The 25,765-nt window shown below is 50.6% G+C and overlaps 1 protein-coding gene, 1 long non-coding RNA gene and 1 pseudogene across 3 annotated transcripts in view; 1 reads left to right on the top strand and 2 right to left on the bottom strand.

Moving 5' to 3' along the window:
* SLC5A4 (solute carrier family 5 member 4) overlaps positions 1–25,765 on the top strand; it is a 163,153-nt gene that overhangs the window by 49,176 nt on the left and 88,212 nt on the right. Inside the window, exon 1 of one of the 2 annotated variants that reach the window (XM_063623641.1) lies at positions 15,777–16,566. The exons of the other annotated variant lie outside the window; for it this stretch is intronic. The gene's annotated coding sequence lies outside the window, so the exon portion shown is untranslated. Of the gene's footprint in view, positions 1–15,776; positions 16,567–25,765 lie in introns of those variants that run through there. 2 annotated transcript variants of the gene reach the window in all.
* On the bottom strand, positions 12,909–17,108 carry LOC134733577 (uncharacterized). The gene is made up of 2 exons (XR_010117191.1): positions 16,796–17,108; positions 12,909–13,925 (listed from the first exon to the last, which is right to left on the bottom strand). It is a non-coding gene; the product is annotated as an uncharacterized lncRNA (long non-coding RNA).
* LOC129467534 (cleavage and polyadenylation specificity factor subunit 1-like) overlaps positions 17,116–25,765 on the bottom strand; it is a 47,081-nt pseudogene continuing 38,431 nt past the window's right edge.

Here is a 25,765-nt window from a genome sequence, read left to right on the forward strand (position 1 = left end):
TATATATAATGTGTAGCATTAGCCATTTGTGTAGCATTAGCCATTTTGTTTTATTTTATGCTAATTACTGCTACCATTTATTTAGCCCATAGGGTTTGAGTTTGTATCATATACCAGGGACTGTATTAGCCACTGGTGATACATTGGTGAGCAGCGCTTACTGTGTACCTGCGGAGACAAAGAAAATAAAATGCTTGTAATAACAATAAAATCTCAAGTAGTGTTAAATGTCGGGGAAAAAATGAAGTGATCCAGGGAGATCTAACGAGAGGCAATTTAAGCAGAGACCTGAATATGCTGTTTACTTACATAGTTTCATGGTTCACTCAGGTGGAGGGAGTGAAATGTAGGAAGGGCATTAGCAGAAGAACTGTAGGAAATGAAGAGGTTGGCAGGGGCAGAACATAAGGGGACATTTAGGCCACAGATAGGACTTCAGAATTACTCAGTTGTGGCAAGAAGCCTTTGGTAGGTTTTGAAGGATGCTCTGCTGGCATCACGTCCGTGAGCCTTCCCCACTGTTCAGGGCTCTGTTGAAGACAGTGCTCTGCTGTCCTAGGATTCACGGTCCACTGGACTAAGCACTGGTCAGCCAGGGGAGGCGGAGCCATCACAAAGAAAGAGTTTCAGTGGATGAGTAGCTAGGAGTTCACCAAAGTGGGGAAAGGTCATCCTGGCAGAGAGAGCAGCATAGGCAGAGCCTCGGAAGAGGGAGGGGCTGAGGGGAACTGGGGAGCCCTGGGTCCTCTGCACCGCAGGGTTCTGGCTCCTGGTCCCTCATGGCCGCCCTTCTTGCTCCTCTTTGCGGCTCCATCCTCATCTCCCTGATCTTAGAGACCAGGGCTCCTCCCTTTAACTTCTCTCATCTCCACCCACCCCCTAGGGACCCCCACCCAGACCCACAGCTCCAATCCTGTCCACCTCGCGGTCTTTCTCCCCTGCTCTTTCTCCCTTGAATCCAGACTAGCTGGTCATTGCGGAGCCTGAGTCCTCAAGAGCAGCTCTTGGATACCCCATAGACGTGGGAGACTGGCACATCTACGTCCCCGCTGCCTCCTACCATCTCATTGGCTCCTCCCTTTCTTTCCTGTTTCACGTATTCCATCAGCAATACCTTGAAAATGGAGCCAAAATCCATCCGCACCAACCCCTACACTGAGACCAGCCCTCCTTGTCCGTCTTCTTTGGCCAGGATGGAGGCAGCCGCCTCCGCATGTCTCCCTGATGCCAGCTTTCGTGCCCAACAGCGGCAGGGTGATCTTTTAAAAACATTAAGTCAAGACCTGCCGATGGCCTCCTTTGCACTTAGGAATCAAAATGCTTTCCTTGGCCAACAACACGATCTGACGCCACCCCACCCCACTGTCCCTCTGTCCTCATCTCCCGACACTGGCACTTGGCTGCAGCCACACCAGCCCCGCTGCTGTTCCCTCCACCCAGAACTCTCCCCTCCCGGATACCAGCAGGGCTCACACCTCCCTTCCACAGCCCCTGCTCAGGGTCACCCGATCAAAGGGGCCTTCTCTGGCCAAGGTTTACAAAATAGAAGCAGCCACCTCCTCCCGGCATTCTCCCTTTGTCCTCCTGCAGCTGCCTTGTCATGTGCATCGCTGCCTGACATCACGTTTGCTTTGTGGCTTTGTGCCTGTCTCCTCCGCTGGATGGAAACCCCAAGAGAGTTAGGATTGGTGTTTCTTGTGCTCAGCTGTGACCCCAGTATACAGAACAGTATCTGGCACATAGTAGGTGCTCAATACATCCAGGTTGCATGAATGAATCTTCCTGCCCAAGTACCTTGTGCACAGAAGGCACCTAGACAGTGTCCGATCAATGAACTGCATTAGTACTGTTAGTAACAGTAGCTCCCATTTATTGAGGAATTACTGAGCTAAGCAGCTGCAACAAATTGTGCCATTTAACCTCCCCAGCTGCGCTGCAGCTTGGCCATCCCGAGCCTCATTTTATGAAGGAGACACCGAGGCTGGGAGAGAGATTCCTGGGAAATGCACAGCAGCTGAGCTGGAATTGGAACTCAGGTCTGGGGAACTCCAAAGCCTACATCCTTCTACTGGGAAGAGCAGTGTCTCTGCCTTTACTTCTCTCCCTGTGAGAGCTAAACCTGAGATGATGCCACTCTATGGTGGGTGCATAGCTGCCCTATGGTTGTGGGTTCTCTGTGCAAGGCAGGTCTCACCCATCCCTAGGGCAGAACCTCAGGGGTCCCCCAAAGCACCTGAGATCTGGCCTGCAGGTGTCAGTGAAACAAGTCCCCTCTGGTCTGGGTCCAGGAGCCGGCTGAAACTCAGCCTAGCTTCTGATCTGCCATCGGCCCCTTCGTGGGCTGCCAGGCAGGGGTTTAAACGAGGTGATGGTGCCAGCCTTTGTTGGGGTGCATGGTTGGTTTTGTTTGCTTTTGGGGTTTGTCTTTTCCCCTGCACCATTTGTGAAGGTCTTTCGCAGCCCTGAATCTTTCCGGAGGCGGCAGGTGTACTCATCTCTTCCACCTGGCAGCTCCCCACCTCCCTCTGCAAACCACTCCCCACCAGAGGAGGGCCCGGCGGAACGGAAGGTAAAAACACAACACCCGCGCTTAGTTTTAGTATGAGTTTACTTCGAACACCTCCTAGCTGTACTCTAGCAAACCCGCAGAGGGGTGAGCTGCGTGGTCTTCAAATCAGAGCTGAGTTCAGACCCTGTCTACGGGCCAGTGGGCAACTCCAGGTAAGCCAGTAGCTCCCCTGAGCCTCAGTGTTCCCATCAGTACAATGGACACAAGTGGCCTTTAGGTTGTGATATGATTGTAAAGACTGCAACAGAGCCTGGCCGGTGGCAGATGCCTCAGGAAATGCTAACTGTGATGATTGTTGTGACTATTATTTGAAGAGTTAAAAAATAGGAAAAGGAAAGCCACTCCGGATCCCACTCACATGCAGCTACGACTGCTTTGCGTTTTTCTCCCTTCTAATGCACACCTGCTTTTGCGCATCTCTGATAATGTGCCTTCTGATTTTCTTCTCCTATTGAATCAGCGAGGATCCTGTGATTTTACCCGACCTTTCTAAATAGCATTTCAGCGGCCACCCAGTTGTCCGGGTTCCATGTGTGGGATTCACGCAGTCATTTCCCTACAGCGGGGCATTTATACAGCATGTAATCTTTTTATTAATACGATGACAACACTAATCCCAGCTCTCCTGGGGGCAGGAGGAGGAGACATACTGCAGAAAACAGCAGCCACCTTTGTGAGTTTGTGGCCTTTCCCTTTCTGGAATATTTCCTGTGGATAGATGCCAGGCAGGGAGATTCCTGAGTCCAGGGGGATGACAGTTTTATGGGTCTCGATTCCAGCACCAGCCTCATTCTCAAAGGGCTGGTGCAGTGAGGCAGCTTTTGAGGGCACTGGATTTGGGGCACCCTCTCCAGCATGGGGTGCCCCCATTTCTATACAGTTTGCATTTCTTGAGATGGCGTCTCATTCTATCACCCAGGCTGGAGTACAGTGGTGTGATCTTGGCTCACTGCAGCCTCCCTCTGCCTCCCAGGTTCAAGTGATTCTCCTGCCTTGGCTTCCTGAGTAGCTGGGATTACAGGCGCCCACCACCATGCCCGGCTAATTTTCGTATTTTTAGTGGAGACAAGGTGGGTGGCGGGGGGCGGGGGTTCACTGTGTCAGCCAGGCTGGTCTTGAACTCCTGACTTCAAGCGATTCACCTGCCTCGGCCTCCCAAAGTGCTAGAACTACAGGCTTGAGCCACCACATCCAGCCTGTTTGCATTTCTTTGATGGTTTTTGAGATAAAACACTTTCATTTGTTAATTGTATTTCCTCTCTTGTGAGTTGCCCATTTATTTTACTGCACCCCCAAGACAGTTGAGGTTTGAAGCCATTTTCATGAAGCAACATTTATCCCCCACGTTTCAGTTCCTTGGTGTTCTTGTCTGTGTACATCCCTCATTCTGTTTACTTAATACATTTTTAATTGACTTGAAATCAAGTCATATTTGTAGAAAACTCAGATTTGCTTTAAGCAATACCATCGCTGGTTTAAGAGTTGTATTTTCCCTAATTCGCATTAAAACAAACGAGTAAACATATCCAGTATGAGATGGGGCTACATCACACTGGCTCAAGAAAGTTCAAGTTGTAGGAATTTTGGGAGCCTGTTAAACAGCCACTATTGCAAGTTATATAAACATGCGATTAAATACATTGTATTAAACACAGAGGTAATACATACTCAAAATGTATCACTTCTTAGTTCTTTTGCTATGTTTACCCGTCATCTGTGCTGGCAAGGTTATTTGCATCTGTTGTGTATGTATGGTGGAAATCTATCAAGTGGTGGCTACTTGTATCTCTTCCTGTCTTTGATTCAGTGACAGCACCAGTATTTACACGTGGGAAATTGACAGCACGTGCTACAAATCAGGGTTTTCTCCCCCTGGAGAACAGATTGTTAAATGTTTACCAGCTTGCCCCGTGCATAACAGTTCAAATGCTAGTATATTTACCTCCTCACATAATCTCACTTGCTCCAGTGGTCTGTGAACACTACTGTGGGAAGCCAATGGGTTTTTTTCTTTTCTTTCTTTCTTTCTTTCTTTTTTTTTTTTTTTTTTTTTTTTTTTTTTGGAGACAGAGTCTTGCTCTGTTGCCCAGGCTGGAGTGCAGTGGTGTGATCTCAGCTCACTGCAACCTCTGCCCCCAGGGTTCAAGCAATTCTCTTGAATTAGCCTCCTGAGTAGCTGGGACTTACAGACCTGTGTCACCACGCTCAGCTAACTTTCTGTATTTTTAGTAGAGGCAGGGTTTTGCCATGTTGCCCAGGCTGGTCTTGAACTCCTAAGCCCAGGCAATCTGCCTGCCTTGGCCTCCCAAAGTTCTGGGATTACAGCCAATGTGTTTCTTGTGTGCACATGAAAACAGCAACCTAGTGTTTACAGAGACACCCACAGACAGGCACCCAGGGCGATGATAGCCAGGACAAGAGGCAAGGTGGTCCTGGGAGGCCCATTCATGAGCCCTTTGCAGCTCTTGGCCCTTCCCCAGGCAAAGAAAGCAGGGCAGATGGGGAGGCAGAAAGACTGATCTGACCTCCAGGCCACAAATCTGGGTCTTTAGTCCCCCCAGGGAAATGTCTTAGGCATCCTCTTTGCAAAGCCTCCAGCCCTGTCCTGCTGTTCTTTCTCTGGAACAATCTGTGTTCATTGTATGGATGCAGCCCAGACAACATTAATTTACTGATTTATTCAGCAAGCATTTATTGAGGGCTGGCAGCAGGCCGTGCCCCGTGTTAAGTGTTGGGAATAGAAAGACGAAAAAGGCCAGGCCCCTGCCCTTAAGGAACTCTGTCCAGTGATGTGTAGAAAATCCATTCTGACCCTGCCGTGGCTTTGCTTGGAAAAAACAATTTCAGCCAAAGGGTGAATATTCCTTAGGGAAGGTTTTGGAAAAGTCATTTTGAAGACGCGCTTCTAGAATGAACTAGACCTAACACAGCTATTTGTAGTTCAGATGGAGATTTTGTATCACTGGGCCCAGGGTGCAGCTGTCGGGAGAAAGGAAACAGCTCCCATTAGGAGCTTGGCAACATGACACACCTGTTTCTGGGGACGTGCTGCCTGCAGCCGGCATCTTACAAGCCCCCTCCTCGGAGGTGGCTCCTATAATCCTGCCCCAGGAGAGACCCGCACAGCTCCACCCAGCCAGTTTGGAATCTAGTTTGGAAACTTAATTAAAAATGCCCTAACGCAGCAACTACTGTGCAAACAAAGATGCCAGCTTGCGTGAGTAATTAACAAAAAGACGCTTCCACAAAGGCCCAGGTGAATCTGGGGGCTCGTGAATACGCCTCCAGCTCAGAGGATGCTCCTTTATGTTGATTTGACAGGAATTCCACTTAATCACTCTCTGAGCTGCAGCAAGAGTAATGTGGAAGAAGCGAGATCCTACAGAGAGGAGTGTGGTTGGGCCGGTGGCAGTGATGTTCCCAAAAAACCAATTTAGTTCGGTGGCCCTTAATGGGCCCGGCTCCCAGTTCAGGCACTGCAGGGCAGGGCAAGTGGAGAAGGAATTTATTTCCTTCGGCCTGGGTCAGGGAGGACTATGGATTCTGCTTTATTTCCCCCACTATTAAGACCCTGGTCTTCACTGCTAAAATATCTGCTTCTAAGAATAGACGCTTGTTGGCACTGCAAATGTCTCCCAGTATGGGCATTTTGGCTCCCATCACGATGATGGAAACCGAGGCTTGCCTGTGGGCTGGCGGATGCTCCCTGCTCCTCCTAAGCACCCTCCAGCTCGGACTTCCTGTAGCTTCTAAGGGGTCCCAGAGGGTGCTGGGGGAGAGGGGGCTTGTCACCTGACCGCTTCAGCCGTGAGCTCTGGGAATGAGTCTGTCACACCCTGTGTGCTGGGACCTACAGCTTCAGGAATCGCTGGGTGCTGCAGCTGGGGGCAGGCAGGAACAATGGGCTCTGGGGCCGCCTGGGCTGGGCTTGGACCGGACTCTGTGCTGCCCAGCTGTGTGTCCTTGGGCAAGTTGCATCACCTCTCTGGGCTGCCATGTGGATGTAGGCACAGAGAGCAAATGAGCTCCACCTGGTAAGGGGATCATGGGGATGAAATCAGAGGGGATGTGGGGAGGGCCTAGCTCTGCGCCCTGCTCATAGAAAGAATCCCCAAAGTCTATCCTCTTTTCTTGTCTCTGTCCACTCTGTGGGGGAAAGAGGGCCCTGCTAAGTGTGCTTCCTTCGCTTACCCCTCGTTTGAGGTTGCTCAGGGCTTACTCAACGGCTTCTCTAGCCAGACAAGAAGAAGGAGATACTGTGCTAGGTGGTTCTGTTGCCAGCCTGGTTGTTCTGGGGTCATTGTATCCCAGGATCTGCTTCCCGGTGAGCTGGCTTGAGCTATCTGAAACTTGGGAGGTGGAAGCAGCCATCACTGGTACTGGTGGTCTCACTGGGCAGAGCCAGGGAAGCACAGCTGCAGGGGTGCCCCAGGGCCCCCAGTGTCCTTGGGTTTTCCGTCTGTGTCTGGCTCTCCTTCCCGACCACCCACCCTAGGCTGGCAGACCCTGTGACCCTCCCTGTGATCTCTCGGAGGCAGGATGGGCCTGGCTTCAGCCTCCCTGCGAGCTGGCCCCACTCTCTCCCTGCCCGGCACTGCTGAGCATCCCTTTTCTAAGCCTCCACAGTCCCTTCTGGACCTTCACTGCCCAGCTCCCCCCACAAGTGTGGAAACTCCAGTCCCTGTCATAAACGCCCTATTCCATGACAGCCGTGGCTGCTGTGTCCCTGCCTGGACTCTGACCAATATTGTCACTTGTTTCTAAGGGACACGTCCTTGTCACCCTGCAGGGCCTCAAGCCCAGATGTGTCCCCCGATCAATGTGTACGCTTACTGGAGTGCCGCTTACCTCCTCCCCAAAGCCATGATTCAATCCATGGGACATCTCACCATTGACAGCATCCATGAGGGAGGGAGCTTCGGGACTCAAGTCTGCAGGGTTGTCGAGATGGGAGAGAGTGGTTCATTTAAGGGAAACATGGAGCTAGCGAAGCATGGGGACTTGGTCAGGTGGGGGTTTTGGCGAGAGGCCACTACCACACAGCTGACAGCAGCCAAGCAGCAGGAATGGAGGCAGGGAGGCCTGAGGGGAGACCATCACTGTGCCCCAGGCAGTGGGGGGACACAAGGCAGTATTTTGGAGGTAGTGCAGGCAGGACCCACAGAGGATTTGGATGTTGGAGGGGCACAGTGAGGATGAGGACAACTCGAGGGTCTGACCCAAGAGACGCGTGGTGTTGCTGCTGACCAGGAAGGACAGCGCTGGAGGGGCGGGGCTGGGCGCAGCGTTGTGCATTGTTACCACCATGGGATGCCAGCACCAGGGGAGAGGTGGAGAGGGCAGAGGTGGGTCCTGAGGGGCTAGGACAGGTCACAGGTGAGCAGGAGTCTGTGTGGCATGGTGTGTGGTGTGTGCATGGTGTGATGTCTGGCATGGGGTGTGTGTGTGTTGAGAGTGTGGCATGGTGTGTATACGTATATTGTGTGGGTCTATATGACGTGTGTGTGTGTTGTCTGTGGCATAATGTGTGTGTACTGTGTGGGTCTGTGTGGCGTGTATGTGTGTATGGTGTATCTGGCATGGTGTAGTGTGTGTAGTGTGTGTGTGGCATGATGTAGTGTGTATATTGTGTGGGTCTGCAGCATGGTATGTGTGTGTATATTGTGGGTGTGCAGCATGGGGTGTGTGTGTATTCTGGGCGTCTGGCGTGGTGTGTGTATATTGTGAGGGTCTGTGTGATATCGTGTGGATCTGTGTGGCATGGTATGTGTGTTTGTGTATTGTGGGTGTCTGTGTGGTGTGGTGTGCGTGTGTGTATTGTGGATGTTCACTGTTCTGGGCAGTAGAAAGGACGTCAGGGAAGCAGCCCCAGCATCAGGGACAGGCCAGGAGTGCAGAATGCATGGAAGCTGGTCAGGTCAGAGCCCGGGCTGAAGGAAGCGTGGAGATGCGAGGGCACCAGGGCCCGTGGGACCAGGAGCCGACGATCAAGGCCACAGTGCACACAGCCCTGGAGGCAAAGGACACATTCATTTCACAAGGATTAAAAAGCATGGGCCAAGGCTGGGCCCCAGGCCAGGACTGGGAATGCAGAGTGGATCAGTCCCCATCCCTGCCCCGAGGCGCTTACCCACACCCATTCACCCCACAGGTTTCCCCGCTCTGGCCCCTTGGCCAGCTCCTGCTCATTCCTCAAAACCTCACTGAGGTCACGCTCCTTCCGGAGGCCTCTCCCCAGCCCTAAAAGAGCCCTCTCCCTGCTGCCCACTTCCAGCACAGTCAGCCCCGTGGCCTGTTTCCCCTGGACTGGGTGAGGGCAGGACTGGTCCAAGTCTTCTGGGGGGTGCCAGTGCTAGAGCAGAGTCCTGGGCTGGGAGTCCCGGCACCTCATTCCACTCCCGTACCCACAGACTCACTGTTTAACCTCGGGCAGGCCATGTCCCTCCTCAGCCTCACTTTCCCCTTGTGTAAGATGAGGGAAGGGACTGAGGCTTCTAAGCCGTCTCTCAGCTTAAAACCTCTTTGACTTTCTCTCTGGCTAGTGGAGGCACTGATCAGGGGCAAGAATGGATTTGAAAAATGCTTTGAAAAATTCATAGCAGGAGGCAAAGAAGAAAGTCTTTATTTTCGCACAGCGGGAGGCAGAGGAGTTATGGACAGAGGCTGCCAATGAAAAGGACAGCATCTCAGAGCACTTTGTGGCATTTAATGTCTAATGCATCCTCCCGTTAAAGCAGTGGCATCAAATATTTACCAAAGCAGCATTAAAAATTAACCTTTACCATGGGGATGTATGAAGTCCCTAAGTTCCCCGAGAAGTGTCTGAACATCAGGAGGGTAAAGCGACAGGAAGGAAGGCTACAAGCGGGGCGTGAATAATGGAAGCCTCCAAAACTGACACAGCTCCCTGTTGACCCCACTCCCAAAGCCAGGGCAGCCTCCAGTCCTGTCTCTGCAGAGGCTCCCAGCCCTTCGGAGATTCCCAGAAGGCCTGCAGGATAAGGACAGGCCCTCAGCTGGGTATCCACAGCCTTCCTTGGCCTGGCCCTGCCTCTCTGGGCAGCTGGGATCTGTAGGATGGAAAGGAATGAGCCTGTCGGAGTTGGAAGAGACCAGGGGAGGAAGTGGGAAGTAAGTGGTCCAGGCACTGGAAATAGCATGTGCAGAGACAGCCACGCATCCATCCATCAGAAGGGCAGTCAGGTGGCACGAGTGTGGGGAAGTGCAGGAGGGGACGGGTGGGAGATGCAAGTAGGTCTGACTGTGCAGGGCCATGGTGAGATGTGGGCTTCTTAGTGCGAGGACAAGGGTGCCCTCTAGGAGAGTGACAGGAGGCATTTGCCTTTGGGAAGGGAGCTGGGAGTCCACCAGAGAGGCTGCCACTGTGCCACGAGCTGCAGCCATGTCTGTGGCTTGGCCTAGGGTGGTGGTGGGGAGGCGCCAGCACCAGGGAGTGGAGTCCATGGGATTGGCCAGGGCCTGGGGTGGGGGCGGAGAAGGAGGTGAGGGTCCACGGAGGATGTCTGGGACCCTGGGCTGAGCAGCCTGGGAGATTTTCCAAGATGGGGACCTTGGAGCAGACGTGGCTTTGGGCTCAGCCGCATGGAGTGTCTTGAGTTTGAGATGCCCTGAGAGACCACTGCAGTGGTCCTGGGGAGGAGCAGCCCCCACCCGTGGCAGGAGGCCCCGGGGCGAATGGGGTCTGGAAGCTGCGAGAGGATCAGGGCAGCCAAGGGGCGTGGGAACTGGCCTCGGATGTGGGCTGCGTGCCCTGCCCTCCGCCTGTCACTCCTGTGATGTTCCCTGTCTGCCGTGCCCACATCCCCATCCCAGGTACAGTCTGTGGGCTCCAACAACACACTGGGTACCATCCTGTCTGCCAGAAGCTGCTGGGCATAGCTGGCACCAAATAGCTTTGCCATCCCCACCCCACTGCCTGCCTTTTACTGTAGCTGGGTTGCCCGCCAGCTTCTTCCTGAAGGAAACAAAGGTTCCATGTTTCATTATTTAGATTATGTGGTGCCCTATAAAGCACAAAATAATTCTCATTGTCCTCAAGCACAATCTTTATTTTGGTTTTTCCTGGAGACCAGGGGAGCTAACTGGGGCACGGAGCTGACTGGAGCATGAGGCAGTTGGTGGAGCACGGCCATTTCCCCTGTGCCACCACCTCACCAGAGGCGTTTTTCTTGCCATTTTGCCGGAAACTCAGGCTCAGAGAGGCCACAGCACGTGTCCAAAGTCAAATAGCCACAGGGAGAGGCTCTCCCAGAGCACCTACAATGTGCCTTGGTCCCCCAGCACACACACAGCCCCCAACACACAGCCCCCAACACACACACACACCAGAGCCCCCAACACACACACACACCAGAACCCCCAACACACACAGCCCCCAACACACACACACACAGAGACCCCAACACATACACCACAGCCTCCCAACACACACCAGACCCAAAACACACCAGAGTCCCCCAACACACACAGGCCCCCCAACAAACCCAAGCCCTCTAACACACACACACACACACACACACACACACACACACACACACACACACTGCCTCGTCCACTCCCCATCCGCATCCATCTAGATGGCCCATCAAGATATTTTGCTAAAGACAAAATAAAAATTCCCTCAAGCATCTCCGCGGCCCCGCTTTGAATATGTTTTCTCCTGCCTCAATAGGACATACGTTTCTTGAATGCTTTCTGTGTGCCAAGCGTTGTCACATGCACTGTCTCATGTCCTCGCAGAAATCTCCATGTAGCAGAGAGTAAACTGAGGCGGGTGGAGGTGGTGCCTTTGAGCTAAGGCTGAGTGAAGATTGGTGCATCCTGGGGTCCTCTCTGCCAGGCGCACACTGAATGGGAGGGCTGGGCCTGAGCCTTCACTTGCCTCCCAACAACTCTCCCCTGAAGCAGAAAAAAGCAGAAAAGGGGATGAAGCTGTGATGCAGAGAAGCCTGATCCAGACACCAGCTCACTCTGGGGGAACCCACACATCCCTGAAGGATGGGGCTGGTGCCAGGGAACCCCCAGAGCCATGCTGGCACCAGTAGGAAGAGGAAGCAGGAGGCAGAGGGAAGACCTTCCCAGGCAGCCTGGCTCCACAGCAGATTTGCTGGCCTCGGTAAGCAGGGAGCTCCCCATCACCGGGGTGTGCAAGCCAAGGTCAGAGGCTCGTTCCCTGAGGATAGAGTAGAGGGATGTCCAGATGCACTATCTCCAAGGTCCTCCCTCTCCCAGAATCTCTAGCATTGCCCCGAGGCCTTATATTAGCTGGTGGTGTATGACAAGGTACCCCACAAGTCAGCAGCTTAAAACAACAAGCATTTAACCCTTTCTGTGAGTCAGAAAGGTGTCAGGGTGTGGCTTTGCTGGGTCTCCTGGCTTGGGGTCTCTCAGGAGGCTGCAGTCAAAGCATTGGCTGAGACTGTGGTCATCTCAAGGCTCTGCTGGAGAGGATACACCTCCCAGCTCACTCAGTGGCTGGTCGCGGGTTCACGTGTTGGCTGGGGGTATCATTTGCTCACCGGGTAAGCCTCTCCACAGGGTAGCTCATGGCATGACAGCTGACCACTCAAAAAGAGGGCTCTGGGAGAGAGAGTTTAAGGTGCTGAGCCCAGTGGAACCCACTTGGAAGGGACATCCCATCCCTGTCACTTCTATTCTATCCATTTGTTACCAGTGAGCCACTTGGCTCTGTCCCCATCCTTTGTTCTCCCTTGGGTACCAAAGGAGGGTGTGAGTAGCTGCAGGTGGATTCTTTGGAGGCCGTCTTAGGGCTGCATACCACAGGCCTCAATGTAGAATCAGAGTAGGGGGCTGTGAACAGCCACATTTTACAGATAGGGGGACTGAGGGCAGAAGGGAAAAGTCAACACTCTGGTGTGTGTGTGTTGGGGTCTCTGGTGTGTGTGTTGGGGACCTCATCCAAGGTCACATGGCTTGTGAATTGCTGGGGCTCTGGTGTATGTGTTGGGGACCTCGTCCAAGGTCACACAGCTTGTGAATTGCTGGGCCCAATTCAGGCTGGGGCCTGTAGGACTCTGGTTAAACATCTTGGGCCACATTAGAGGCCTCCCGTGCCATGCCCGAGGTGCCCCATCCTGGCAGAGACCATCCCTCAGAGTGCAGAGGGTAAGCAGGGAGGCAGCCAGGGCTCCAGGGACCTTGCTGCATCTGCGTCCGTGGACTGACATCCCCTGAGAGTGACTACATCCATCAGGACACCCCAACTGTGCCCCAAACCTCTGCACATTGGACCCTGCCAGGAGGACAGGTCTGCAGGGGACAGGAAGGTGAATCCAGCCACCAGAGCTCACACCACACCTGCTCTCTGTCATTTATTCAGCAAACTCCCTTAAAGCTCTCCCGTGTGCCAGGCTCTGCACTGGGCTTGGAGAGAGGCTGCCAAAAGGAACCACCATTGAGAAGATCTGGTCCCCAGCAGGCCTCAGATCTCTCTTCAGCTCCTCCCTGGGCAGCATGGCCCTGAGCCTCACTTTACCCAACTGTAAAATGGAGTCATCATCTCCGCTTTCCTCCCAGTGAAGATGCAAGAACTGGGCAATCCCACGGGTCCACCAGGGCTTTGACAAGGCAGGTGCTGAGTCAGAGCACTCTGGCCAGGAAGCAAAAGATGAAGGTTCCCATCTTGGCCCCAGCCTGGATCTGTGCCTAGTGATAGTTATCAGCCTGGATCTGTGCCCACTGCATTGTGTGGACGCACCACGCTGTGTTTCTCCATCACCTTTTGAGGAAACTTGGGTTGTTTCCACCTTCTGGCCATTATCAGTTAAGCTGCTGTGAACCTTCGCATCCAGGTCTCCTGGTGAAATGAATGCACACATCTCTCTTGGGTATTATGTGAGTGTCCCGTAGCTGCTGTAATATAAACTATCACAAATGCAGTAGCTTAAAACAACACAGATTTAGTCTTGTACAGATCCGGAGGACAGCAGTTGGAAAGGAGACTCATGAACACCTCATGTCAAGGCAGCAGCAGCACGGGGCCCTGCTGGGGGCTGCGGGGGTGAATCCGTTTCCTTGCCTGCTCCAATTCCTAGAGGCACCCGAATTCCTCAGCTTGTGGCCCTTTCCAGATGCAAGGACATCTCTCCCACCTCTGCTCCTGTGGTCACATCCCCTCCGCTGACTCTGAGCCTCCTGCCTTCCTCACTCGGGACCCTGTGATGGCATCAGGCCCAGCCAGTTAATCCAGCCTCATCTCTCTCTCCCAAAACCCTCAACTCCATCGTGTCAGCAGAGTCTCTTTCTCCGTATTGAGGTAGCATTCCTTGGGATGGCCATCTTGCCCCGAGTAGGTTCCTTGATGTCCCTGTACTGTCTGCAGGGACACATTTACAAAACAGGATTAATAGCATCTCCCACTTTCAGGTCCCTGTGAGAATCCCTTAGAAAAATTTATGAAGGCGGCCGGGCACGGTGGCTCACACCTGTAATCCCAGCACTTTGGGAGGCTGAGGCAGGTGGATCACCTGAGGTCAGGGGTTTGAAACCAGCCTGACCAACATGGTGAAACCCCATCTCTAAAACTATTAAAAATACAAAAACTAGCTGGGCGTGGTGGTGGGTGCCTGTAATCCCAACTACTTGGGAGGCTGAGGCAGGAGAATTGCTTGAACTCGGGTGGCGGAGATTGCAGTGAGCCAAGATTGTGCCATTGCCTGGGCGACAGAGACTACGTCTCAAAAAAAATAAAAACAAAAATAAAAAATACGTGAAGGCTCCCAGCCCCACACCCCACGTGCATACAGTCATCGCCAACTAACAGAAGCTGTTGCCGCTGCTGGAGAACACATTGTCTCCAGTTCATCTGGAATGAGGCATGTTGTGCCTCATGACTCCTCTGCTTTTGTTGGCAGGAAGGGTTATTGTCACAGACGGTCTGCGTTCTAGAAGCTTTCATTGTTATTCAAATTGCCAGGTGCTCTGTTACCTTCCCACTTAGGTTGCAGGTACCAGCCCACCAGGCCTGCCAGCTGCAGACCCTCCTCACCCTGTGGGCCCTGCTCCCGGTTCCAGGCTCAGCTCCTGTCTCGCCAGGGCCACTAGGGCCAGCAGGGCAGCCTGCTGCTCCCCAGCCTGCCCAGGCCACTGCCCCGGATGAGAGGGGCTGGCTGTGTGGCCCTGTGGTCAGCAGCACAGGCCAAGCTCCACTGCTAGCTAGATACGCAGTCCTGCGCTAGTGACATTGTCTCTCTGAGCCTCAGTTTCCTCATCAGCAAGTTGCAGGGACTAGTGGTCCCCACCCCTGAGGCTGCTGAGAGAACTGAGGCTACACATGCATGGGAAGTGCTTGGCACAGTGCCCGGCACAGGAGAGATAATCAGTACCCTGCAGCCCTAATCTTGCTGCTATGAGAATTAGAAATGATCTTCTATGTCGACTCCCCACAGCCTTGGGATCAGGTCCAGACACCTTCTGGCAGATGAAGGCCTTGTGGCTGCCGCCTCTCCAGACTCACCCCTGCCGGGAGCATCTTGTGCCGCGACAGCCATGCTCCTTGTGATCCTCTGAATGGCCTTGGCTGAGGCTGTTCCATCTGCCCGGAGTGCCCTGTCGTCCCAACAAACCTGGTCCAGGGTCCAGCTCTGTGGCTGCTCCCGATAACTTTTTCCCCAATCTCCACCCCGGCTAGGGCCCCAAGACTGCTAGACACTCGCCACTGACACAGCGTGGGTCCGCTGCTCTTGTTTTGGGGTCCTGGTGTGGCTCCCCCACCAGCTTGGAGCCCTCGAGGGCAGGGCCCACACCTGACTCAGTTCTGAGCCCCCAGCACCCAGCCCAGGCCTGGCCAAAGGTGCCACAGTTGCGGCTTATGGAAGGCCTAGTGCAAGGGGCCACGAGTTGACAGTGAGGGATGAGGCTACCTGCAGAGTGCCTAGGAGGACACGTGACCCCCGCATCAGGGCAGGCGAGTGCTCTCTGTGGCAGGAGTCAATGACCACACAGGAACAGCTTCCTGCACTCACAGGCTACAGCCCCACATGTGACCAAGGTGTGCTTGCCATGAAAGCAGAACAAGAGTTGACATTTGCCGAAGATTCCTTCCACAAGGCTGTGCAATGTGGAAGCGTTCCTGGGGCTACTGTGGGCTGATGGGCTGGGCTGTGTCCACAGGAGTGATAGCCCTGCTGGGCAGCGGTGAGGATGGCGTATAGTGGTATTAGGTGGGTGCCTAAGGCCCAGAGAGGTTAATGACTTGGCCAGGGTCACACAGCTTGTGAGGAGCAGAGCTGGGACCTGAACCTGGGCTTGTCTGATGTTGAGGCCATGGACATCTCTGCCATGGGACTCTACGGTGCTGTGTGGTACAAGGTGTTACAAAGGCCTGTGGGAGTCAGACAAGCTGCGCCGAAGGGGCGCCCAGTAAGTGAGGTCTTGAAGGATGTATAGGAGTCCTCTAGGTGGAGATAGGGGAGGGTGTTCCCAGTAGTGTGAAGAACACACTGGGACTTTCTGGAAAGAGAGTACTTTGGAGTGGAGACCACAAAACTGAAAGCGATAACAGTTCTGTTGGTAAGAGGCCCTGAGGCCCACCTAAGACATGAAAATTTTACCCTCTAAGAAACTATAAGTAGAAGGTTTTTTTTTTTAAATGTCATTGATTTTGAAATATTTCATTTTCTGCAAGAGAATCTATATATATACACATATATGTATATATACTAGATTCTGTATGTGTGTGTATATATATGAGGTATAAAAAGTAATGAAGCAAACACCACGTTTTCGCACTGGCATGAGAAATAGAGCCGTGTCAATGCCATAGCGGCCCTCAGCGTGCCCCAGTGGCACGCCTCCCCTCCCGGGTCCACCAGCCTGAATTTTGTGCTTGTCATCCCCAAACAGGTGTATCCCCAGGGAGTGACCAAAGCTGCTTTGCCCTCCAGGGAAACCGCTGTGGGGAATGCAAAGACTGCCACGCAGGGGCAACCATCGGGAGGCCTCGGCCAAAGTCAGGGGTGAGGCTGCCCCCACCCCAGAATGGACAACCTCTTTTCCATGTCAGCCTGCAGCAGAAAAAAGGAGTGAGGAAGGGCACGGCTGCTGCCACCCTTATCCCAGAAGGGCCACCATGGGCCAGGAAGGCCAGACTGTGGCTCGCAGGCAAGGGTTTGGCTCTGCATTGTAAAAGTTTTCCAAGGAACTGAGCAGCTTAAAAGGGAATGGCCTGTAAAGCAGTGAGCTTACCGTTCCTGGGGAAACCAAGCAAAGGCCTCGACCATCACCTAGACCTCCTCTCCAAGCCTCCTCTGACTTTCTGTTCCTCTTCCCTCAGCCCCTGGGCTCCCTCTGTTCCAACCTTTTCCAGCCTAATGGCACTGTCTGTGCCTGCAAACAGGGTCTCCAAGGCCAGAGACTGAATTGTCACCAGGTCCTGGGCTGACAATGAGTCCATGCCACATTCTTCCCTTCCTGTGCAGCATGGAGGTTGGAGATGGGCTCTTGAGTCAGGCCATAACTGAACAAATGTCCAGCCTCTTGCAGGATCCAATGAACAGAGAGAGGTCTGGTAGAAAGAAAGGGACTTTATTCTAGAGCTTGGTTAAGGGGAAACATACAGGCTCCTGCCTTAAGGGAATTGCTTCAGCTTTCGGGGAGGAAAGTGGAGTCTTTAAAAGGGAACTTGGTGTGAAAAGCATGCAGGGGAGGGGGTGGTGAGGAGGTGCGGGGTCCACCTGACTTGCTTGTATGTCTTCTCAGTTGGGTGGTCTGGAGGGCACCATGGTGGACAGAGCTAAGCTGTAAACTGACCGTTGTCTCGAGCCAATCTCCTGGTGAGGGAGAATCCCGGAGGGTGCCTGGTTTGGTTCAACATTTTGTCCTGAGAATTTCTAAGCAAATTGAACTATAGTTAGATACGCTTGCAGTGCAGGGAGCGCCTGGTGGAGAGGAGGTAAATGTTACAGTTGCATATTCCTGAAGAGCTAAGAGGTGAACACACAGGGAGAAAGAAGAAAGGTAAAGATAAATTCTAGGAAAATTGGACACTCGGTTGCAAGCCCCCACAAGCTGAAATTCTGACATTGTGGTCCAGCCACCACAAAGATCAGCAGAACCTTGGATCATCTCCTCTTACTTTGACACATATACTTCTATTAATGCAACCCAAAGTCCTTTTCCTTCTCATCTGCCCTTGGCATGTGAGAATGTCTGCCCGTCCCCACACACAGCCATGCCATGCACAAGCCCAGGGGCAGGAAGCACTTCTCGGAACCCATTTGTGCAACCAAGGGCTCCACCCAGGAAGCAGCCCCCCATCCTGCTCTTTCCCAGCTCCCCTGGGCCTCTGGCTGTTTCTTTTTTTTTTTTTAATAATTTTTTTAAAATTTTTTTTTTTGAGACGGAGTCTTGCTCTGTTGCCCAGGCTGGAGTGCAGTGGCACAATATTGGCTCACTGCAACCTCTGCCTCCTGGGTTCAAGTGATTCTCCTGCCTCAGCCTCATGAGTAGCTGGGATTACAGGTGCATGCCACCATGCCAGGCTAATTTTTTTTTTGTATTTTTAGTAGAGACAGGGTTTCACCATGTTCGAGCTGGTCTCAAACTCCTGACCTCGTGATCCACCTGCCTCGGCCTCCCAAAGTGCTGGGTGGGATTACAGGCGTGAGTCATTGCCCCCGGCCTGCTTCTGGCCGTTTCTACCTTGTGGCCACTCTGTTGCAAGTTTCTACCTAAGAACATAGCAGGGTGGGTGAGAACGCGCTTCCCTTTTTCACTTGCCTTGTGTGATGTTCTCAGCTTTTCAGCCTCATGGTCGAGTCAGCCAGGCTTCATTCTGGTTTCCAACCCTTAGGTCCAGAATGTTGAGCTGGTCACACCTCCTGGTCCCTAGCTCCCACATCAGTGGCTGTGATGGGTCCCTTACTGTACCTGCCCCCCTGTCCCCCCCACCCTCCATGCCTACTCTGTCCACTTCACTCTTTCATCTTAATTGAGTGTGATGCCCAAATTATGCACAATGCTGGGAACATGGAAGTGTTCTTACTTTTCATGTATAGTATTTCTCACCTTTGACCCAACATTTTGTGTGCAAGACCTATGCATTCTGCCATAGGGGCTCTTGCACCCTCACTTCTGAGAACTGTATAGAAGACTGTGTAGGCACTATGGAATACTACGCAGCCATAAAAAAGAACATGTCCCTTTGCAGGGACATGCATGGAGCTGGAAGCCATTATTCTTAGCAAACTAACACAGGAACAGAAAACCCAATACCACATGCTCTAACTTATAAGTGGGAGCTAAATGATGAGAACACATGGACACATAGAGGGGAAGGACACACACTGCGGCCCCACTGGAGGGCGGAAGGTGGGAGGAGGGAGAAGACCAGGAAAAATAACTAATGGGTACCAGGTTTCATGTCTGGGTGATGAAATAATCTGTACAACAAACCCCCATGACACACATTTAGTTATGTCACAAACCTGTACATCCTGCACATGCACCCCTGAACTTAAAAGATTTTTGTTTGTTTTTGAGACAGAGTCTCGCTCTGCCACCCAGGCTGGAGTGCAGTGGCGTGATCTTGGCTCACTGCAACCTCCACCCCCTGGATTCGAGTGATTCTCCTGCCTTAGTCTCCCAAGTAGCTGGGACTACAGGTGCCCATCACCATGCCTAGCTAAGTTTTATATTTATTTATTTAGAGACGGAGTTCTGTTCTTGTTGCCCAGGCTGGAGTGCAATGGCGTGATCTCAGCTCACCGCAACCTCCGCCTCCTGGGTTCAAGCAGTTCTCCTACCTCAGCCTCCCGAGTAGCTGGGATTACAGGTGCACGCCACCATGCCCAGCTTATTTTTGTGTTTTTAGTAGAGATGGGGTTTCACTGTTGGTCAGGCTGGTTTCGAACTCCTAACCTGGTGATCTGCCCACCTCGGCCTCCCAAAATGCTGGGATTATAGGTGTGAGCCACCGTGCCTGGCCTTAAACGTTTTTTAAAAAGAAGCAGCTCATGCTAATGCAGTTCCCTAGGAAGGTGACGGGTTGTCCCTGAAGACCATCTCCAGGGCTTCTTTGGGAAGTACACAGAGAGAGGTTGCCGGATCGTCCGCAGAGCATGGTGGTGAGTCCCCTTTGCGGGTGTTCACTTACCTTTCAAATCATCTGATCTCCTAAGTTTGGCTGATTTGATGGATTTAAAGTGACATCTCACTGTCTTACGAATTTTGTTATCTAGGTAATGAATAGATTATATTTTTTAAAGCAGTTTTAGATTTACAGAAAAATTTAGCGGAAAGTACAGAAATTGCCCAGGGGAGGAAGGTGGGAATTCAAGACTAAAGTTCAGGGCAGAGGGCTCAGCGTGTAAGTGGCATTAATGCCACAAATCATGAATCTCGATGACTAATGCCCAGGGAAGGAAAGCAGAGCATGGGAGGTGGCTGAGGACAGCTGCCCAAGCCTGCCTGGTCTCTTCATGGCTCTCCATTGTGCGGGAGCTGTTGTTTTTGGCCTGGCATCCTGTTGACACTTCACTGATCCTAATCTTCTGCTGTGACCCACCTTTCTGTGATGAATGTGCTTGTACCTATGTTGCCCTTGTGAGCATGTCTGTAGGATAATCGTTACGTGAGACCGCTGGGTCAGAGGATGTGGGCATCTGTACCGTAGACATGTGTCAAATTGCCTTCCACAGAAATGACCGCAGCGTCCCCCCAACCAGCAGTGAAGCAGAAACCCAAACTAGCAAACCCATCGGGTGCTCAGCCCTTTTGATCGGTGTCAGGGTGGCAAGTGAAGGAATGCGGATGCTCCCTTTTATCTGTGCTCTGAAATCCTAATTATGGCTTTAATTTGCATTTATCTTATTTTAGACTTTGGATTTACTGTTTGACAGTTTCTCTCTTTCTTCTTGGTAATTGGTCTGTTTAGATTCTCCCTTCCTGGATCCTTTGGGTAATTTCTCTTTTCTTGGAAATTGATCCATTTCTTGGAGGCTTCCTGATTTCTGTAGGGTTGAGCAGGCAGTCACCTTTGTTCTTCTGTTTGTTCAGTTCATCTTGAGTGCTGACCCGGTGCCAGGCATCGTTATTGGCCCTGGGGATACAGTCATGGGCCAAAAGCAGCAAAAAGCCTGCTTTTATGGAGACTGCAGACAATTTTTAAAATGTATATGTGAAATATATGGACTTTTAGACAGTGATAATGCGTTTGAGGCAAAGGATAATTTTAAACATGTGGCCAAGGGGCTCACTAAAAAGGTGACTTAAAGGAGATCAGGGATTCAGCCTTGGGTTTATCTGGGAGAAGAGACAGGAGCATGCTGGTACAGATGGTGTATTAGTCAGTGTGCTCCAGAGGAACAGAACCAATCGCATATAGACACACATGAAGACACACTGTAGGGAATTGGCTCCTGCAGCTGTGCAGGTTGAGGAATCCAAAGGTCTGCAGTTAGCAAGCTGGAGACCCAGAAGAGCCGATGATGTGAGTTCCAGTGTCAGTTGAGGGCCTGAGACCCAGGAGAGCTGATGGTGTGAGTTCCAGTTTGAGTCAAGGGTGTGAGTTCCTGTTTGATTTGAGGGTCTGAGACTCAGAAGAGCCGATGCTGTGAGTTCCAGTGTGGTCGAGGGCCTGAGACCCAGGAGAACCCATGGTGTGAGTTCCAGTGTGAATCGAGAACCTGAGACCCAGGAGAGCTGATGGCGTGAGTTCCACTGTGAGTCAAGGGCCTGAGACCCAGGAGAGCCAATGCTGTGAATTCCAGTCCCAGCCTGAGTCTAAAGGGAGGAGAAGAACGATGTCCCCACTTAAAGGCAGGCAGAGATAGCGTGAATTCCCCCTTACTTGTTGGTTCTGTTTAGGCCTCCAGCGGGTTGGATGAGGCCACCTGCACAGGGGGAGGACACTGTTTTCCTCCATCTGCCAGGTCACATGTTCATCTCATCATGAAACACCTTCACGACACACCCAGAAAAATGTCTCACCAAATATCAGGGCACCCTGTGGCCCAGTCAAATTGACACTAAACAAACCATTACCATTGGAGTGGAGAGAATGAAAAGGAAAAGAGTGAGGAATAGGACAGGGAGGTGATGGGGTGGGAAGGGCTTTAGCTTCTACTCTTAGTGAATCTGGGAGCCACTGAGGGTTTTGAGGAAAGGGGTGGCATAATTGGACTTAGGTTTTCACAGGGCTCCTCTGGCTGCTGTGTTGAGAGCAGATGGAAGGGGCTGGCCAGCACAGACACCCACTGCAAGAATCCTGCCAGCGGGGACCACAGTAGGAGTGGTGGAGGCAGCAGGAAGGGTAAGGCTTGTTGAGAGTCCAAAGGAAGGGCAAATGGGATTTGCTCCTGGGTTGGATATGGAGTGTGAGAGGAAAAGAGGGGTCAAAGATGACTCCAGGCCTCTGAGGAGAGCAACTGGCAGGATGGAGTTGTATTTCCTGAGGTCAGAAAAATTGTGGGAAAAGCTAGATGGGGGAGGAAGGTTGGGATTTTAGTTTGGGGTATATTAAGTTTGAAGTATCTATTAAATATCAATTTGGTGACATTGAGTAGACACGTTGGCCATCAGAATGGAGTTTAGGTGAGAGTTTGAGGCTCAAAAGTCATCAACTTATCTCCAGCCTGGGTGACAGAGTGAAATTCCAGCTCCATCTCAAAAAAAAAAAAAAAAAAAAAAAAAAAATCAACATATAGTGTTTAAAAAGAGATGAGGTCCATGACTGAGTAGAAAGAATGGAGAAGAGGAGGTCAGGAAGATGTGGACGGATCAGCAAGGGGCTGGAGCAGGAGCAGTGGGAGGAGGAGAACCAGGAGAGGGGACTGCAGTGTCCTGGAAGCAGGTGGAGTGATCACTTGAGTCAGTGCTGCTGGGAGGATGAGTGAAAGGGGGACTGAGAATTGACCACTGGGTTTATTAACATGGAGGTCTTTGGTGACCTTGACGGGCAAATTCTGCAGAGAAGTTGGAATAAAAGCCTGTTGGGAGGGGCTAAGGGATGGTGAGAAGTGAAGCTGGAGAGCAAAAGTGCAGAGAATCCTTCCAAGCAGTCACCTCCACCTTCTATGTATTATATCTCCTGCTTCATTAGATTCCCCAGCAGGAACATGTCCCACCGTTTTTCAAAGAACAAGTAGTTGGGGCCAGGGATGGTGGCTCGTGCCTGTAATTCCAGCATTTTGGGAGGCCAAGGCAGGGGGATTGCTTGAGGCCAGGAGATCAAGATCAGCCTGGGCAAAACAGCAAGACCCCATCCCTACAAAAAATTTTTATTTAATTAGCTGGGTGTAGTGGTGCACACCTGTAGTCTTAGCTAAAAAAGAACATAGAGTTATTTATGAGTTCCTTTCTTCTGCTGTTAACTCCATTTCTGTTTTCATTTATTTATTGCTATTATATGTCTTTCTTAGGTTTATTTTGTCTTTTTTTTTTCTTTTCGAGTTGGGCAATTAATTCATGCTAATTAATAAGATCAGTGTTTTAAGGCTATAGATACTCTGCAGTTTTTATTTTTTGCTGTCTTTAACTTAAGGTTATTTAAGTGTTTATAGACCTCTTGGTGGCAAAGTTTGGTCTGTGGTTTCATTATTAGTATTTTCAAATTCTAGTATATTGTGATCAGAGAATGTTGTCTTTTTTCTGTTGTTTAGAATTTTCTTTCTTTGTGGCCTGATAGTCACTTTTTGTGTATGCACTTTCAAGAGCATTTGAATAGAATGAAGGTAGACTGTTTTACACACACACACATGCACACACACACAAACACACACACACACAGTTAATTAGATTATTTGGCTCCCTATCTCCTTACTTTTGTTTTTGCCAACTGCATATGGAATGGATGGAGAAAGGTGAATTAAAATGCACTAGGCTGGGCGTGGTGGCTCATGCCTTGTAATCCCAGCACTTTGGGAGGCCGAGGTGGGCGGATCACCTGTGGTTAGGAGTTCAAGACCAGACTGGCCAACATGGTGAAATCTCATTTCCACTAAAAATACACACAAAAAAATGAGCCGAGCATGGTGGCAAGCACCTGTTTTCCCAGCTATTCAGGAGGCTGAAGCAGGAGAATCGCTTGAACCCAATAGGCGGAGGTTGTAGTGAGCCAAGATCATACCATTGCACTCCAGCCTGGGCAACAGTGAGACTCTGTCAAAAAAAAAAAAAAAAAAAAAAAAAAAAAAAAAGGCACTAATGCTAGCATACTCTGCTTTTTCTCCCTAAATTTCCAGTCTTGCTCTATGACTATTGAGGCTATGCTATTTGGTACATGAACATTCATTACTGTTAGATCTTCATGGTGATTCTCTTCCTTCACCTTCACACAGTGCCCTTCTTTTTTCTCATTCAATATTTTTTGCCCTGACTTCAGCTTTGTCTGATATTAAGATTATGACCCCTGATTTATCTTCATTTGCATTTGTTTGTTATGCTTCTGCTCATCCTTTTTTTAAAATTACGGTAAAATGCACATAACATTTACCAGTTTAACCATTTTTAAAGTATACAGTTCAGGGGTATTAAGTACTTCTCACTGTAGTGCAACCATCACCGTCATCCATCTGCACCATCATCCATCTGCAGAACTTTGTAAAAATCATCTGCCCATTCTTTTTTTTTTTTTTTTTTTTTTTTTTTTTTTTTTTTGAGACAGAGTCTCCCAGGTTCAAGCGATTCTCCTGCTTCAGCCTCTCGAGTAGCTGGGACTGCAGGCACCCACCACCAAGCCTGGCTAATTTTTTTGTATTTTTAGTAGAGACGGGATTTCATCATGTTGGCCAGGCTGGTCTTGAACTCCTGACCTCATGATCTACCTGCCTTGGCCTCGCAAAGTGCTGAGATTACAGGTGTGAGCCACCATGCCCGGCCCTGCCCATCCTTTTCTATGAAACCTTGCTGAATCATTCTACCTTCAGTGCCCTTGTTTGTGATCCAGTCTTTTTTTTTTTTTTTTAGCAAGTGTGTATGGCTCATTAACATTTACTGATACGGCAGATGCATTTGGTCTTAGTTCTGTCATCATTGTTTGATAGGCTTTCTGCTTTTATAGTTTTGTGGGGTTTGTCAATTTTCACCATATGGTCTCTGTTGTCTTTATTTTCTGTATGTCTTCTGATAATTTGGAAAGCTGCATTTTTGATCCCAAGGTTATTTTCCCAATTATAATATGACATGATATCTTTAATCCTTTTATTTCTCTAGACAACATTTATTTTCTCCGTACTGTGAACAATATCAAAATTAGAATATTTCTACTTTCCCTCTTCTTGTCCTCCTTCCATCAAGTTATTTTAGTTGATTATATTTTTTCTGTTTACCTTGATGTCTCTAATTTTAGACTTCTAAGCAATACTTTAGACCCCCAACTATATATGAATATGACATAGTTTACTTGTATTACCTCCCTCCTTCTCACCTCCACCCCTCCTACTTTTTATTATTTATGCCAGTTCTCTGTTTTGTTTCATTCTTCTCTGTGATGGTCATAATCTTTAGATTGGCTGTAATAGTCCCACAGTCACACAAATCCTATGCTCATTGCTGGCACTCTTGGCAGTGCTCCATTTACACCTTGACCCCTGATTTCTCTTCATTTGCATTTGTTATGCTTCTGCTCATCCTTTTTATGAATTGTGGTAAAATGCACATAACATTTACCATTTTAACCATTTTTAAGTATACAGTTCAGGGGCATTAAGTACCTTCTCACTGTGGGGCAACTGATATGGTTTGGCTGTGGCCGCACCCAAATCTCATCTTGAATTGTAACTCCCACAATTCCCGTGTGTCATGGGCGCAACCCTGTGGGAGGTAGTTGAATCATGGGGGCAGGTCTTTCCCATGCTGTTTTCACGATAGTGAATAAATTTCACGAGATCTGATGAGAATTTTCCCGCACAAGCTCACTCTCTCTCTCCGTTTGCCTGCCACCATCCACATAAGATGTGACTTGCTCCTCCTCGCCTTTCACCATGATTGTGAGGCCTCCTCAGCCATGTGGAACTGTAAGTCCAGTTAAGCCTCTTTCTTTTGTAAATGGCCCAGTCTCGGGTATGTCTTTATCAGCAGCATGAAAATGGATTAATACAGCAGCCATCACTGCCATCCACCCACAGAACTTCTAAAAAAAATCATCTGCCCATCCTTTTATATTAAACCTTTCTGAATCATTCTTGATTTGCCTAAGGGTGTCCTTAATTTTTTTAA

This window comes from Symphalangus syndactylus, chromosome 18, assembly GCF_028878055.3.
Source record: "Symphalangus syndactylus isolate Jambi chromosome 18, NHGRI_mSymSyn1-v2.1_pri, whole genome shotgun sequence".
Taxonomy (NCBI): Eukaryota; Metazoa; Chordata; class Mammalia; order Primates; family Hylobatidae; genus Symphalangus; species Symphalangus syndactylus.